At 47.9% G+C, this 16,768-nt stretch overlaps 1 protein-coding gene across 1 annotated transcript in view; it reads right to left on the reverse strand.

The window, feature by feature from the left end:
• SFMBT2 (Scm like with four mbt domains 2) overlaps positions 1-15,216 on the reverse strand; it is a 158,446-nt gene extending 143,230 nt beyond the window's left edge. The window contains exon 1 of the mRNA XM_084783978.1: positions 14,995-15,216. The gene's annotated coding sequence lies outside the window, so the exon portion shown is untranslated. The remainder of the gene's footprint in view (positions 1-14,994) is intronic.
• Positions 15,217-16,768: the final 1,552 nt, after the last annotated feature.

Raw genomic sequence — 16,768 nt, forward strand, 5'->3', positions numbered from 1 at the left:
GCTCTTTTCAATAAAATATTAACTAAATTTAATAATGTCAAGCTTGTTAAAAGAGAACACAGGGATTTCAAAGCCTAAGAAACGACAGCCGGCCCCGCTTCCTTCTACTAGCAGGATGTGACCCGTTTTCTCTAGTACTGGACCCTAAGTGACCATGTCGCTTTGATGGCAACGTTGGAGGAGAGGCTAGGTTAGAAACCAACCTCTTTGTGCTACCCTAAGACTATGTACTTTTCTCCTTTATTTGTAAATTAAAAAGACACCTCACCCGAAAAATGTTGTCAGAAACAAGGCTTTTCTGGAAGGGGAGGGGGAGGTCCATAAATATGCCTATTAATAAATTGGCTATCAGTGGCTCCTGTGACAATTATCAAATGGAGGAGGGATGTTGATAAAGTCTTTGTGACGCTACAGTGGTTCAACCCTGTATTTATTTGTATCTGACACGACAGCATAGAAGGGAAGTCTGTAAGTGAGACACTGACGTGAAGGTAGCAAATGGATCATTTTACACAAAATATTTTTACACAAAAAAGGGAATGTTATTGGCAACAAAGAGAAAATTTTCCAGGATGAGCCGGAGAATTAAACCTCACCCAACTCCAAGCCTTTGTCCTTGTATATGCGTTTGTATGTGTGTGTGTGTGCATGTGTGTATGTGTGTGTGCATGTGTGTATGTGTGTGTGTGTGCATGTGTGTATGTGTGTGTGTGTGCGTGTGTGTACAGGTATGAGGAAGTGAGTGTGCATTATCCCTATGTAAGCTAAACTGTGTCTCGAGTACTCACAAATTCAGCCAGTAAACTTTGGGGATTTGCCTGTTGTCACCACCCCGCAAACACATTTTTATGCAGATGCCAAGGGTCAAATTCAGCAAGCATCTCCCTAGGAGAGCAACCCGCCCGCCCTCCAGTCTTCCCCTGTGCCCTCTCACGTGGCTGGAAAACACCATTCTTTTCAGCAAATGGCAAGTCCTATTTTCGGGTTTTCAACAATGTTTGCATTTTCTTTCCTACATAAAGTGTGAATGCAGTCATGACAGAAATCCAGGAAAATTAAATTAAATAAGGCAGTAAACAAAAATCATCTTTAACCCTAACACGCAGGGAAAGTCATTTTCAAGTATTTCTGTCTTCTCAAAAATGGCTTCTTGGCACATATTTTTGTAAGTTCATAAAAAATTCAGAATCTAACCCAATTTTTATCTACTATTATATGGAGAGCACTTTACCATGCTGTATAGCACTTCGATGAGAGCTGGAAAAATGGGTGCATAATGAATACAGTCATGTTTCCATGCTTACTCTCATGTAGGGAAAGCTTTTGCTGAAATGCCATCTCTGGCTTGAGAAAAATCACAGTCTGCCTTGCTGTGTTCATCGAGACATTTAATTTCCACAAGAAAATAGAACAAGAATCATCCAATGCCTGCGCTAACTCTGAAGAACATAAAGAAGCCAACAAAACTGTAAGAACAGCTCCTCTCCGTAATAAAACAAAGAATGCCAGGGCCGTGAACATAGGTGGCTCCATCTGAAGGTGCCTGCCGTGCAATCATGAGGGCCTGAGTTTGGATCACCAGCACAGAGAGACAGAGAGAGAGACAGAGAGAGACAGAGAGAGAGACAAAGAGAGACAGAACAAGAGACAGAGAGAGACAGAGAGAGAGAGACAGAGAGACAGAGAGAGACAGAGAGACAGAGACAGAGACAGAGAGAGACAGAGAGACAGAGACAGAGACAGAGAGAGACAGAGACAGAGACAGAGAGACAGAGACAGAGAGAGAGAGACAGAGAGACAGAGACAGACAGAGAGAGATAGAGACAGAGACAGAGAGACAGAGAGACAGAGACAGAGAGACAGAGAGACAGAGACAGAGAGACAGAGAGACAGAGACAGAGACAGAGACAGACGGAGAGACAGAGAGAGACAGAGAGAGACAGAGAGACAGAGAGAGACAGAGAGAGAGAAGGAGAGAAGGAAGGGGAGGGAAGGAGAGAGAGAGACAGACAAAAAGGGAGGGAGGGAGTTGGGAAGGAGAGAAACAGAGACAGAGAGAGACAGAGACAGAGGAAGGGAGGGAGGGAAGGAGAGAGAGACAGAGAGAGAAGGAGGAGGAGGAGAAGAAGGAGAAGGAAGAAGCCCCAGCAAGCTGGGTGGCAGGCATCTGTAACCTGAGCACTCAGTGAGAGGCCAAGGACAGAGGCTCAGGACTGTCACAACGCCTTGTCTAGTGGCCATCTACTTGGCTGTGTGGAGGCACCCACTGACTCTGTCAGTGTCCTCCACTCTAGGACACTAGAATTACTCTGATCTCCTCACCTGCACTTCCCCTTTCATTCTAATATTCAGTCATTCAAAGGCTGGAACTACTTCATTTCTCCTTTTATTTTATACTTTTTTTTTTTAAATTAAATCCTTACCTTCTCAATCCTCCGTCAGGAATGCGTCCTCGATGTCCTCTTAACTCCTCCACTAACTTCCACATACCTGAGTCTCCAAAAGCTCGTTTTATACTGTTTACTTTGCACTTAATTTATTTTATATCCCAACTCAAAAAAAAAGGGGGGGAGGTAATTTTTCCAGGTAGGAAATAAAATACAGAGATTCACACTAAAGACTTGTGAAGTCCTACTCCGCCAGGAATCCCAAAATGAACTCAGGAACCCCAACATGAGACCTTTCCGAAGATTCGAATCCAAGAGGGACATCTCAAAGGCATCTAAACGAAGTTTCAGACCAAAATCTGATCTCTGAAAAACCCTAACCTCCATGTTCCTAGGAGGCTAAGTGCACACAGGCAGCACTCATTAGAGACTCGGTAGAAACGTGTCCACAAATGGCTTTAAAGATGAAAAGCAGTGTGAAGTGCTGAGCACTACCATCACCACTTTCATTTCTATTCACCTTGTCACAGGGCTCATTCTGCTAATAATGCTTGACTAAGTACACTGCTTCCCGCTTTCACTGGCCAAGGCTTAGCCTTCCTAAGGACAGACAAGCCCTGCCTCCTCCCATCATCAAATGAGACGGACTGATTGCCTGGAGCAGAAGGTCTGTGGACTGGCGCCATCTACCATGCGCTCGGTGTTTGACTTACCTTGATTAGGACAGCAATTTACTCTCCATTTTTCAACCAGACTTCATTGGTTTTTCACTCTAAATAGATTGAAATCTGACACAAATTGCTGTCCTAGCATAAGAAATGCTAAATTTTTTTTTGCAAGCAGATTCATACCCTAAGACTAGGAAATAAGATATGTTGGAAATAATAGGCAGTCCAGGAGAAAGCACTGGGGCTGGAGGCAGCCACCACCTCCCCTGTACAGTAACTTTTTGTTTCTAATTCCCTGTGGTTAAGAGGTCTCCTTAACGCAATCCTCAAACAACCTTTGCTACAGGAACTATAAAGTGAGCAGAGTCAGCTGCTGGCCGTGGGAGGGGGGAGTGAGTGGGAGGGAGAGGGGTTGGGGGGTAATTATGTGCAGAATAAGCCTCCTGGCTAAGGAAATGACTCAGCCAACAAAAATGCTTGCTGCGCAAGCACAAGAACCTGAGTTCGAATCTTAATCTTAACGCCCACATAAAACAAAGCCAGAGGCAGTAATAAATGCCTATAACCCCAGCACCGAGTGGCCAGCCTATCAGAATCAGTAAGCTCCAGGTTCAGTGAGAGGAGACGCCATTTCAACCTATAGAGAGTGAGGAAGACATTGTTGGCCTTTACCATCCGCACGCGCACGTGCGCACATGTGGCGCTAGCGCACACCACAAATAAAAATAATTTAACTAAAATTTTTAAAGTAAGTCTCCGTCGTGGTCAACTTTAATCACGAAGGAGACGTGACCTAGAATCAATCACCTGAGGGAGAGAGAGCCTCGACGAAGGATTGCATACCTTAGGTTGGCCTATGGGCATGTCTATAGGGAAGCATCTAGATTAATTAATTGATGTGGGCAGATTGCGCTCGCTCTGAGCAGCACCACTTCGCAGGCAAGGGAATCCCAAACTGCACGTGGATAGAGGAAAAACCCACATGCACGTCAACAGGCAAGGACTCATTTCTTTCTGCTCTGACCTGCATGCGTCCCTTGGACTAGCTGCTTGAAATTCCTGCCTTGCCTTCCCTTAAATGGTGGTCTGTACGCTGGAATTAAGAACCAAATAACCCCCTTTGTCCCTTAGGTTGCTTCTGTCGGGGAATTTTATCACAGCAACAGGAATGCAACCAGAACAGCTTTCTATGAGGAGGGAAAAAAATTTTCAACATTCGGCTGTACTCCATCTTGACGGGGCGTTCACTTATCAACTAGTTAGTCACAAGTTATTTATTTACTATAAAGAAAGATAACATTGTGAACTGCCTGGTTACATACCACTACAAGTTGAGAATCCCTTTACCTAAAATGCTTAGGACAAAAAGTGTTTTGAATTTTGGATTATTTTTTTTCTCTCGGAGTGTGGAAGATACAAATACACAATATAATAGGGACCCAAGTCCAGATATGAAATTTATTGTTTCTTACACAAACACCTTATACGGACAGCCTGGAGTTAGTTCATAGGAGGGATTTGTTGTTTTAGAAGCTGTCTATGCCACTCACGGGCAAGTGTCTCCGTGCCCAGCTGTCATGCGGGGTTGCTGACACTGTGAACCTGACATGGAGTTTCGTGGTGTAGACTTTTCCACGTGCTGTGCTCCTTCAGTACTCGGGGAGTTTTAGATTTCAGAGCACTTTGCATTTCAGACTTTTGGGTTAGGAAAATTCAACCCGAATACAAGAGGCTTTGGCATCAGGGTACCTAACTAGGGCTTCTTGTGCCAGAAATTGGCATCCAAGCCACAGAGGATTGAATTCGGACGTAGGATTAAAGTAAAAGAAGTTTTACAAAAAGAAAAAGAAAGAAAGAAAGGAGCGGGAGGAAAGTCGGGGAGGGGGAGGAAAAGGGCGGGCGGTACTCTGTCTTGTCCTTCCACTGAAGGGAGCTGTTTCTCTACCTCTCAATAAGCTTGTTTACCACTCAGGGGAAAATGAAACAAACAAAAAGAAACCCTCCCCCACCTTTTTTTTTTTTTTTGCAACAGTGTCTCACTATGTAGACCAGGCTGGTCCAAACTCATAGATATAGCCACCAGCCTCTGCCTCCTGAGTCTTGGGATTAAAGACGTTTTTCACTAAGCCTGGTCCAAGAAGAAACTTAAGTTTTCAAATTTGCCCAGACGTGGTCTCCTTGGTTCCGACACATTGAACAAATGCCAAATATGAGGTTTCCCCATGTTCTACCAATACTAAAAAGAACAAATTACAGCATCGTCCCAAATTGTCAAAGTGAATAAGCACACTATTACTCGTTGTGCATACACTTACTAGTCAATCAAGTTAACCTAGACAACGGCTGCTCAGCTCTGAGAACTCAGAAAGTGAAGAAATTTGCAAAGAGCGCTTCCTGTGAACTGGATTGCAGTGATGCCGTCTAGCAGACATAGCCCGGTGCTCTGGGTGATGTTTATGAACTGAGAAACTCACACTAGACAGACAGACGCGCAGCACGGCGCCTGACAGATGGTATCACCCAAGCTTACAATGCGTAAGGAACCACTTTCTGGTTCTGAGATAGCGCTGCCAGGCAAGTATGAAGACAGGGGTTCAGATCCCCAGCACCTACATAATAGGCTAGGTGGGGCAGCTCTGGTCTATACTCCCAGTTCTACGGATGTGAGACGAGGCAGATCCCTGGAACCTGGTGGCCAGTCAGTGTAGTTGAATTGGTGTGTTCCACATTCAGAGAGAGGTCCTAACTCAAAAAACAAAAAAACAAAAAAAACAAAACAAGGAGGAGAACAACTGAGGAAACACCCCAAATCAACCACTGCCCTCCACGTGCGTTTGCACACATGGTCACACGTGTACATATCTGCACAAACTTGCTTCAATCAGGCAACCAGAACACAACTAAAATGAATACCACCCCTAGGAGCAAACTCTTGGGAACCACAACCAGAAAGCAAGCCTGCAGAGCTCCACCATCTGGCTGGAAATTCATACAAGTCTGGGGGCATTTGTGGGTTTAAGACACAAATTTGCATATATGTCAGGTTTTAATAAATCATTTAAGTATGCATGGGGACTTAGCTAAGTAAACTGAAAATGTACACAAAGTAAATAAAAACACCCTAAGTTACTTAAGAAAGAACTTAGCAAAGGTATAGAAATTTACAGAAGACAAACCATGCTGCCTCCTGTGACAACCCAACTAGCCGCCATTCGCCCCCACCCCACCCCCACCCCTCGCTTGGCCACGTGCGTGCAGCCCATAGACTGTAGTATGGAGCAGCCTGATAAACTGTACAGCATTAACACCTGGTCTTCTAAAATGCCCTCTCCCCCCCTTCCGCTCCTCCCTCCCTACCCCCCTCCCCCGCCCAAGGCTCTGAGCTGCAAAACAAGGAAGGTGCTAGAATAAAAGAAGGCCTCAGTCTTCCCTCCTGTGAAAGAAAGGAGATAAACTCTCACTAACCTAGAGATGTAACTTGGGTTCTGGAGATAGACATCATAATGAAAAGGGAAACAATAAAACTTCCATTTAGCAACTTTGGATATTTGAAGGCTAGGCTAGGGAGATGTCTATTGGCAAAGTGCCTGCGACACAAACACAAGGAAGTGAAGCATGGCTCATGGCAGCAGCAACAACAGCATGGCTCATGGCGGCAGCAACAACAGCATGGCTCATGGCGGCAGCAACAGCATGGCTCATGGCGGCACACTCCAGTAGTCTCAGGACTCAGGAGGTACAGACAGTTGGTCCCTGGGGCTTGTTGGTTAGCCAGTTTAATTTAGTCCATAAATTCCAGGACCGTGAAAGAGGCTATTTTAGAAACAGGAAAAGCAGTTGAGCCATGGTGGCACATACTTGGGAGGCAGAGGCAGGCAGATTTCTGTGAGTTCCAGGCCAGCCTGGTCTACAAAGTGAGTCCAGGACAGCTACACAGAGAAACCCTGTCTCAGTAAAAGCAAACAAACAAACAAACAAACAACAAGACGAAGAATACTGGAAGAGTGACTTCCTCTGGCCTACATGTGCCCCCCCCCCCCCCCGCCACCACCCACCCACCCCCACCCCGGCCCGCGAGCGCTTTTCCTCCATCCTCCCTCTCCCTCCCCAACAAGGAAACGTGGAAATCTACTAAGCCGTTAGTGCGGCTCCCGATTTTCATTGCAGCACGTAGGAGAAGGCGGAGGCAACAAGACTCCCCAGAGTTCAAGGCAAGCCTGTGCCACAGAATAAGGTCCTGTCTCCAACAAACAAAACCAAAGATAAAGGAAGACCACAGACAGCCGATGCTTAAATCAGCAGCTGTTACACTACCAGCAATTTTTGAGCTATCAGATTCAGGCAGGATTCACTCATCTCCGGGTCCGGTCCTCAGATCTGGATGTCCTCTGTCAACGTGACCTGGTGCTCATCTCAATTACGATGACCAGGAGGAACCTTTGCAAAAAACGAGCACTGGGCGACATAGCTGCCTCCAGTAACACAATTCAGTACATGCACTAGTTTTGATCAAATGTAGGGAAAAGAAAACAAAATGACTACATCTACCAGAGAGCAGAGGAGGCACAGTTTGATATCTCTTTTTCTCGGGAAATAAAACTGCGCGGGGAGGGGAAAAGAAATTCCCAGAATAAAAACTTACCAGTGTTAAGTAAAAGGAGGCGGCCTGTACACTTGAACAACGCCGAAAACACACTGATAACCGGACCGATCTCCGCCTTTCTTGTGCTTCACGGGAATCTTCTAGAGCCCCTCCTTTCCCCTCCCCCAGTAAGACCATTGGGTGTGTGATGAACTAATACAGGATGAAACCAAATAAGGAGAAAGAAGGAAAGGATGGAGGGAGGGAGGGATTGGGGGGGTAGGGAAGGGAAGGAGGGAGGGAGGGAGGGAGGGAGGAAGGAAGGAAGGAAGGAAGGAAGGAAGGAAGGAGAGAAAGAGAAAGCGAAAGCGAAAGCGAAAGAGAAAGAGAAAGAGAAAGAGAAAGAAGGCGGGCAGGCCAGCAAGCTAGTTAGTTCATTGAAGACTAGGATGCAGATATACGTATGTGTCCGCAAGATGGTTCAGCCGATAGATTCCCCGCTGCACAAGCCTGACCATCTGAGTTTGACTCCCTGGAGCCCATAGAGGAAAGGAGAGAGCTGACTCTGGAAAATTGTCCTCTGACCTTCACACAACGCACGTGTGCACACACTAATAATGATAATAAACAAAGATCCTAAAATATTTAAACCCCATCACCCCTTCCCCCTGAAAAGCTCTGAGCCACCGTTCTCCAATCACTGCACTGACAATGTTTGCTCTATTTTACAAATGTTCTAACAATTTACAAATTATTGTACAAATGTTCTACCCATTTTTTCCAAAAAAAAAAATCAGAAAAACATAAATGGACTTTTTTTTTCTTTAGTCAGTGTGTAAAACATATATGAAAAGCCACTGGCGGTGTTATGGCTGGTATATAAACTGACGCCCCCTGCTGCCACCCCCGACCCCCCACCCCGCCATGACAGACTCATATATTCAAGGGTTGACCCTCAGTAGAGAAGAGGCCTAGTAGGAGAAATTAAGTCACTGGGGTCATGTTCCTGGGAGCTGTCTCTTGTCCTACACCCTCGCCCCCTTGCGAGGCTCTCACCATCATGACTTTTTTTGTCTGACCACGGGCCCCAAAACAAGAGTCTAGGTTTATAGATACAAACCTCCGAAACTGTGAGCTGAAATATAACTTTCTCCTTTTATGTCAGACATTTTGTCAGAGTGGTGAAAAGTCTAGTTATCACGGGGCTCATGTCTTACATAAGACATTAACTATCAATTTCGGTGGCATTTTGTCACTTTTAACTCATTGCTCTTGGACAACCGGGTGGCCAGTGTGAGGACAGCATCTTTTCAGAAGAAAGCTGAACTGGCAGTGTGAATATACATTACCCCTGTTAGCTGTTAGGCTCACAGTTCTATCCAGAGTCTGTCTTCACAATACACAATATATTAGCAATATACTAACTCTCTTGTTTATTTCTTTAGTAAGAAATTATTTTTGCTAATTGGCAATTAAGAGCACTTGCTGCTCGTGGAGAGAGCTAAGGTTCCGGCACCCACACAGTGGCTCACAACCGCCTGTAACCCCGTCTGGCCTCCACAAAATGCATGTTCATGATACACAGATATACACTAAGACAAAACACCCATATGCATTAAATAAATACTTAAATAAAAGAACTGCCCTGATCTTACAAAGGCTGGGCTGCCCAGTGCCCAAACCCAAAGACTAAAAACAGAAAGCTTTGAGTCTCCCGGTAAAGAGTGAACACTTTCTCAGGGGTTACCAATAAGCCTTAGGCATCAAGATACAATAGAGACATTAGCCAAGGCAGTCCGAGTACACTCCACCAGGTCTGGGATAGGGCACACACAGTGCTTTTTGTAAAGGTCCCTTTTAAACCTAGGAATAAGCAGACAAATCAAACCGGGCATTTCTTCAGGAGGTGCAATGAAAGAAACCTCACAAACCCCAGCCTGAGCACGACTTTCCAGAGCAGAAATGAAAACAAGGCCTCATGTGGCTTTTACGTCACTGAACAATAGCAGCACTTATTTCTGCATAGTGGCCTACAACCCACCAGCTGCTCTCAGACCTTATGTCACACAACTGTCACCTAAAGCCAGTTGTGTTTTACTACACTTTGGGGATGTGAAGCTCAAGCATCACTTGAGCGTGTTAGCACAGACAGACTGTGTCACAGCCTTTGTCTCTTTGTTTCTGGTCCCTCGTGGTTAACAAGGACATACTGAGTCAGGCTCCAGGCTGATGCCCTTGTGTAGAGAAGACTCAGTGAAGTAACTACATCCATCCCATGTCACACAGCCCAGCAGATCCATCTCCGAAGGTAGAGGCCAGGCCTCCTACCTTTTCCCTCTCTCCTCCTGCCAATGATTTTCCTTATAAATAAACTAGGCAAGTTATCAACCTGAACACACAGGACGACCCCTCCCCCCGGTTTTGTTGCAGCAAATATAATGCCCCCTCTTTCAGTTACAGATCAGAGACAGCAAGCTTCTAGTAAAGCAATATGGGTATAAGATTCAGGGGTGTGGCATACAAAATATATTCCAAATTACTAATTTCACTATTGTCTTGGTCCAAGACAAATGTCCTTTTGAGCCCTGCAGGTCTCTATACAGACAAAAGTCTCAAGTCCTGAAATACAAAGAGAGAAATGTTATCCAAACTGACCATACCAAAATGGAGGGCGCTTAAACCTCACAGTAGACCTTTCTTGCCCAAGACAAACTTTTTAAAAAGACGGAACTCTGATATCTGAACACAAACTTGTAGACTTAAGTGTGGGCCCAGAGAGTTCGAATCTGTGGTGGTGCAAGGACTTTACATTCAAAAGCGCAGTAGACTAAGTAAACTGAACTGAGTGCATTCAGGCTCAGCTCAGAGCAATGCTAACACCTCCTGTTGCTTCCCAGAGTTCTTCGGGGGCATTATTGCCATGAAGAACAAAAAGAAAAAAAGAAAAAGGAAAACCGGCATTTCAGCTAAAATGTGCAGAAAAGGAATTTGATGAATATACTCAGTAAAGGTTTTGATTGAGGAGAAAGAAAGGAAGGAAGGAAGGAAGGAAGGAAGGAAAGAAAGAAGGAAGGAAGGGTCGGTCTTGAGATCTCTGGGATTTCTGTTTTGTTTTTCTATATCAAGAATCATGGAACTTGTTATTTATACATACAAAAGGCTTTTTTTTTAATGTAGTCTACGATATATCTCACCCTAGATATCTCTTGCCCTAGCTGACTATGTGAGCTTCATGGTCTAAGTGCCCCCATGGAGATGGGAAACACTCCTTTTGTCACAGAAGCAGATCCAGGCTGGCACTTACAGAGCATCAGGTCACGGTGCTGCTTCTTCTAAGATCCGCACAGCCCAGGTGCCCTTGAAGCCCGTTCCCACCCACGGTACTTGACACCAGCCTAGGAAGGAGCCTTGCAAGCAGCGGAACTTTGCTAAGTCCACAAAGAACCTTTCTCCTGCCTCTTGAAGGTGGGTGGGTTGGTAGGTTCCCAAGGGAAAGCTAAGATAAAGATCCAAAGGGCATTTCTTTATGGCTTGGAGGGGCCCAGGCAGTGCCAATTTAATCCTGTGATGGAAGAAAGTTGCAGATGTTTGTCTCAAAGAAGGGCTGGCCAACAATTCCTTCAAAACACCAAAGCCTTCCCTATTCCCCACTACCAAACAGCTCAACCTCGGCCTCCCCAGAAAATATATATATATATATCCTAATAGAACCTCAATCCACTCATTTGGTGTAGTTGGGCCAGGTTCTTTAATAATGGTTTACAATCTAAAGGCAGTGGGCCCCGGTCCAAAAGTAGCTTCCCACCAGGGACCAAGATCTTCCTTCCTTCCAAGTTAACATCTGCAAGCCGGGCACATGGAGAAAAGTGGGAGCTAATGAGAGTGGAGTAAAACTCCACGGGACTGGGCCACGGGTGCACAAATGTCCTGAGCCCTTCCTGGAATCCCACATAATCCCTCCAATCCTCAATATCCCTAAAATTCGAAAAGTGAAACTGAGAAGTTTGGGCACCGTCCTCCTCAGGAACCAGACTTTCCTGGCTTTGCCTCTGAACTCCTGGATGCTGCACTGAATGTGAGAAGCAGCCCTCACCCTGGGGATCTCCCTCAGACTTTTTTTTTGGGGGGGGGGGTTCTGATAGGGTTTCTCTTGAAGTCCTGACTGTCCTGGAATCGCTTTGTAGACCAGGCTGGCCTCGAACTCACAGAGATTCGCCTGCCTCTGCCTCATGAGTGCTGGGATTAAAAGCCTGCGCCACCACGCAGGCGTCTCCCTCAGATTTTAGGCGCAAAGGTCCCCATATGCCAGTCACTGGAGTGCTCCAAGTCCCTTCTGTGTACAGCTGGTCGCGTGCACCACCTTAGTTCCTCCCTCTTCCCGCCGCTCCCACGAAAAAAGGAACACTTGGGCCCTACGACCATCCTGTGGGAAATACTTTGTAATTAACTGGCCACTCGCTTTCATGGCCCGACCCGGTGCAAAATTGTGGGTTTCCAAAGTCTCGAGGTGAGCAGCGCCCTCATCAGCGGCAATGGCAGGAGAAAAAGGGGAGGGAACCATGCTTGAAATCACAGTTTATAAACACAGAACCATTTTGTGCCTGTCCCCACCTCCACGGAGCCCAGTGATGTCCCCCGAGGGCGCATCTAAGCGCAGGCTGGGAGTGCCGGGAAGCACCGCGTGCTCCGCTTAGAAAGATGAAAAGCTTCAAGTCCCGCTCAGAAGGAGGGAGATGTAACCAGCTGTGGGACCGCTAACCCCTGTCTTCCACCCACCTGACTCCGCGAGAGGACTGGACCCCCGGACTTTGCCGAGTCTCACTGACCCGAGAAAATGACCCTCTAGCTCCCTGCAACTGCCTGGTGACCACGTTGTCGCAGTAACTACAGACCTGGCCAGTGCCGTGTTTTTTATTCCAATCCTATCAAAATGCGTTCTCGACCTCGATCTTGCGCTTTCACATTCGCAGGCGGAATAATGTCCTCACGGACCAGCCCTCTCCAGAAACCACGAGCCACCAGCACGTGGCTCACGCCCACTCTCCTCCTAGGGTCTTTTCCGCTGGACCCGCGGCGCTAGCCTACTCCGCTGCAGCGTCATGGACACGGGCGACCCCTGTCGGGGACCCCTGTTCCCAGCTGAGTGGTTTGTTTGTGGTTTTTTTTTTCGGGTTTAGGTTTGCTGTCTTTCTTAAGAACCCCCTTCCGCCCCCCGCCCCCCGCCCCCCGCCAGAGTGGCTCCAATTTTGTCTCCCAACTCCACTTCTAGACCTTCCCACACCTATCCAGACCCCCGATGCAGACGCTCCCTCAGCACTCCAACTTCCATAGCCCAGTCCCGCGCCCCTACCCGCGGAGGGCGCCACTCTCACAGCAGTCTGACGGGTGCCCCAAACTGAGCGCGGGACGATTTCTTCTTAAAATGTACTCCCCACCTCTCACCTGGTTTAGAAACGAAAAGGCGGAAGTAACCTGGCAACTCTTCAGGCTGACCTTTACCTGCCTTTTGCTGGGAGGTCCGTGCTTCCACGTGCTACGCAAGCCTCGACCCAGCTCCCCCCCCCCGCCCCGCGCCAAAAAAAACCCCTCCCGCCTTTGCAGAGAGTGCAGGAAAACACGAGCCTAGCAGTAAATGTGGCACATTCCTAATCTCCAAGGCACACAAAATCCCATTGACTGCACGCAGCCCTACTGATTGCACTGAATACCCTGGACAGTTAGTCTTTTTAATAAGCACCTCCTCGCTCCGCCTATTCGACGCAGGATCATACACTGAGGGAGAAAGAAAACACATCCCCTAGAAAAGCTAAATTAATCATTCCCTCTGCCCTCGTGTGTTTTACACCTCGTGTCAGCAGTTTGTCACGTCAGACCGAGGCAGGGTCTGGTTCCGAGACTCACACACACGTTGGCGTGGGGGAGGGGGGGGTCTCTTTAATACACACCCTAGCGACTGCACATACAGACTTGTACAGGGTTCCCCAGGCGTACACAAGAGGGAGTTGCGCTTGGATGCTCTCGCCCCGGCCCAAGGCACCCCTTCACCCTGAATCCTCTAGTAATGGACTTGATACAGATAAACCACGGAAAAAACTGAAACAGCTCGCTCCACCTCTTTTTTCCTATTTAATTCGCTAAAGCAGCTCCTGGAGTAACCAACGAGAGTCGAAACTAAGGCGTGGCCACTTCAGTTGGGTTTTTTCCCACCTCAAAACCTTTATTTTCAGTTTTTAAAAGCCACCTTAGCCCGCCATATTGGAACTAGCACGGTGTCTAAAGACTCCTTCCCCGCTGCTGTAGCGCTTCCAAGAAAACACAAGTATGGACTGGGCCGGGGACGTGTGTCCTACCACTGCAAATCAACCACTTCCCACCCCCAGCGGTCTCCCTTTTCCAGCCTAATCCCCTTCAGCCGCTCCAGATCAAAATTAAAAAAAAAAAATACATCAAGCAGTTCTTATCGCCGCTTTTTTTTTTAAAGAGGATTTCAGCAAGACACACGCACATAAAAATAAATAAATAAAACTCCAGAGCTCTACTGGGTTACAAATTCTGAAAAGAGGCAGGATGAAGGTATCCAAGAAAGGCCCAAGTGACAGGACATTACTTTAAAAGGTGATTAAAAAAATAAAAATAAAAAAACGAACAAAAAGATCGTCCTTGCTAGAGCTCAGTCCGAAACTACTATTGACAATTTCAATTCCGCTGCACAAGGCAAATGTTTCCAATGCGGCGATTCCAAATGTCGGCGCGATTTTGGAAACAGCCCCCACCCCACTCTTGCCGATTTCCAATTCCCCACCACCAGCACCACCACCTTCTTCTCTCCAGCCCTCCAAACCTCCAAATACACACCAAAAGAGGGAGATCCCAGCGCCGAGGAGACGCGGGAACGCGGAGTAGGTGGCAGAGGCGGCTGCGTCTCTAAAAGGAGTGCACAAACGAGGAAGGTGGGCGGCGGGAGGGAACAGACTGCACCCGGAGGAGGACTAGGTCACTTTGCAACTCCGGACAGACTCCCGCAAGGCCTGGCTTTTCAGAGCCGGGAGTCAGAGGGAAGGGGGTGGGGTAAGGAAAAAAAAAATGACAACCCAGAGCGCGGAGAGGAGTTAGAGGCTTCGCTCAAGTGCTGCTCATTTCCTTTCCAGCCCCTGCTCTTCGGTTTTTCTCCTCCTTCCTCCCCAACCCCCCGCCTCCCCCACCTCCACCCAGGCTGGTTCGAGCTTCCTTCTTTAAGGAGGGGGGGGGCGGACTAAACTGGAAAAAAGACGCCTTTCGGCGCACTCAACCTGCGGGCCAGAGATCTGCTTGCCGGCCGGGTTGGACGAGGGGGACAGTGTCTGGGGCGGCGCCCTACCTGACGAAGTTTATCCTGCCCCGGATAGTGGAGCCTGGCCCCAGGGTGCAACTGGAGTGGGCGCCGATCCTGCTCACCCGCCCTCTTTCGAGCACTAGCTCTTTACACGCCGCCTCCCTAGCGCGCCCGCTCGGGTCCTCCAGCTCCCACTACAGCCTCATTCCAATATGGCATCCTCTCTATGCGCATGCCCGGCACTCTTTTTTAAGATTTCTCTCTTTCTCTCTGTACAGCGAACTCCTTCAACGACCTTTTTCCAGCGCTTGCAAAATGTCTCAAGCCAATTAGCCTGCTGTTCTTGGTAGATTCCTTCTTCCGCCCACTACGTGACTCCCTCCAACCCCCATGCTCCGGCAAACGTAGACACCTCCCCCCCCAGCAAGCACAGTCTTCGCCACGCGGCCCCCTGGGGCCAGCGCCCTTCCCTCCTTTCCTTCAACTCCCTCCATAAGTGCTCATTAGAAACTTCACGTCGCAAGCATTCCCCCACACCCATTTGCACTGCCAACAAGACTAACGCCTCAATTCCTCCGCTGCTGGTTTGTTTTCTGGGTTTGCAATTCCCCTGGTCAACCCAGTGCACAAACTTGTGGTTTATCCGTCCAAGAGCTTTCGAAGTGGTGACCCCAAGAACAAAATCGATGGTCCTTCCGGGCCTGCCCCACCCTGCCCATTGTGTTTTTCTACCAAGATTCTCAGGTCTCCTGCCCTTGAGGGGGGGGAGGGCAGAAGAGCTCTGGAAGAGGTTGAGTATGGAAGCATACTACGCGCTGAAAACTGTTCGGGCTGTCGGGGAGATCTATCAGCTGCGGTCTACTAGGATGCGTGATGCAAAGCTCGCCAGGCTTCTCGCGGAACACCTGGCTAGGATGGGTTCCCATAGGGTGGGGATTCCCTGGCCCAAAAGAGGTCCTGCACGATCTATAGGAGTGCGGAGGAAGATCCGCCTGGTCCCCGGGATCAGACCGCACTTAGTCCCAGGTGTGGCGGGAAGACTGAAGCGTTTCCCCGGCCATAGCCACAATTGCTGGACGGAGCACAACGAAATGTCCCCGGTGCGGAAGAGCTGGCGATGCTCAGGTAGACAAGATCCGCGGGTTATGAAGTTGGGAAACAGTAGGAATGTGATAGTATAGAGCTGGTTATATCGACTAGGAAACAAAATACAGATATGAGTGTTCAGTCTTTGCCTTGGCAATCCCGGGTAGAAATTCCCCCACTCCCCAGTTTACTATTGCCCATTTTTCTCTTATACCACGCTCTGAAAAACGACCTCATGCTGGGATTTTTTTTAATCACCCGCCCTGAAATATATTCTCATGAGTGGTTCCCTAAGAAGTGCTGAAGGCTAAGGACTACCTATGGAGTGAAGGGGCCTGAGGCAAACCGTGCGCGGAAGAGATGAGGCTTTTCTGGAAGAACCAGGAAGGGATGTGCCCAGAAACGCCTCTGTTGGACCTCCGGAAAAAAAAAAAAAACGGCGTACGAAGGTCAGAGACTTTGGGCAGGAGGGAGGTCACAAGATACTGAGCACTGTCCATCTGGGGATATCCTATTTCCTTTACATTTTGGAGAAGTTTTTAGATCTAAAGTGCCTCAGCTTGCCCACAGACCTCCACTTAGTAAGTGAGCCATCTAAGACCTAGAAGCACACAGACACTCAGTTATCAGAACTCGCTGAGGGTCTTCTTTTAATCTTTAGCCCGAGTTTGCCACTTCTGCAGCTTACCAGTGCCTCAACTTTTAGGGACACCAAACCGTAGTTCTGAGCCCA

This window comes from Acomys minous, assembly GCF_964271855.1.
Source record: "Acomys minous genome assembly, chromosome: 5".
NCBI lineage: Eukaryota > Metazoa > Chordata > Mammalia > Rodentia > Muridae > Acomys > Acomys minous.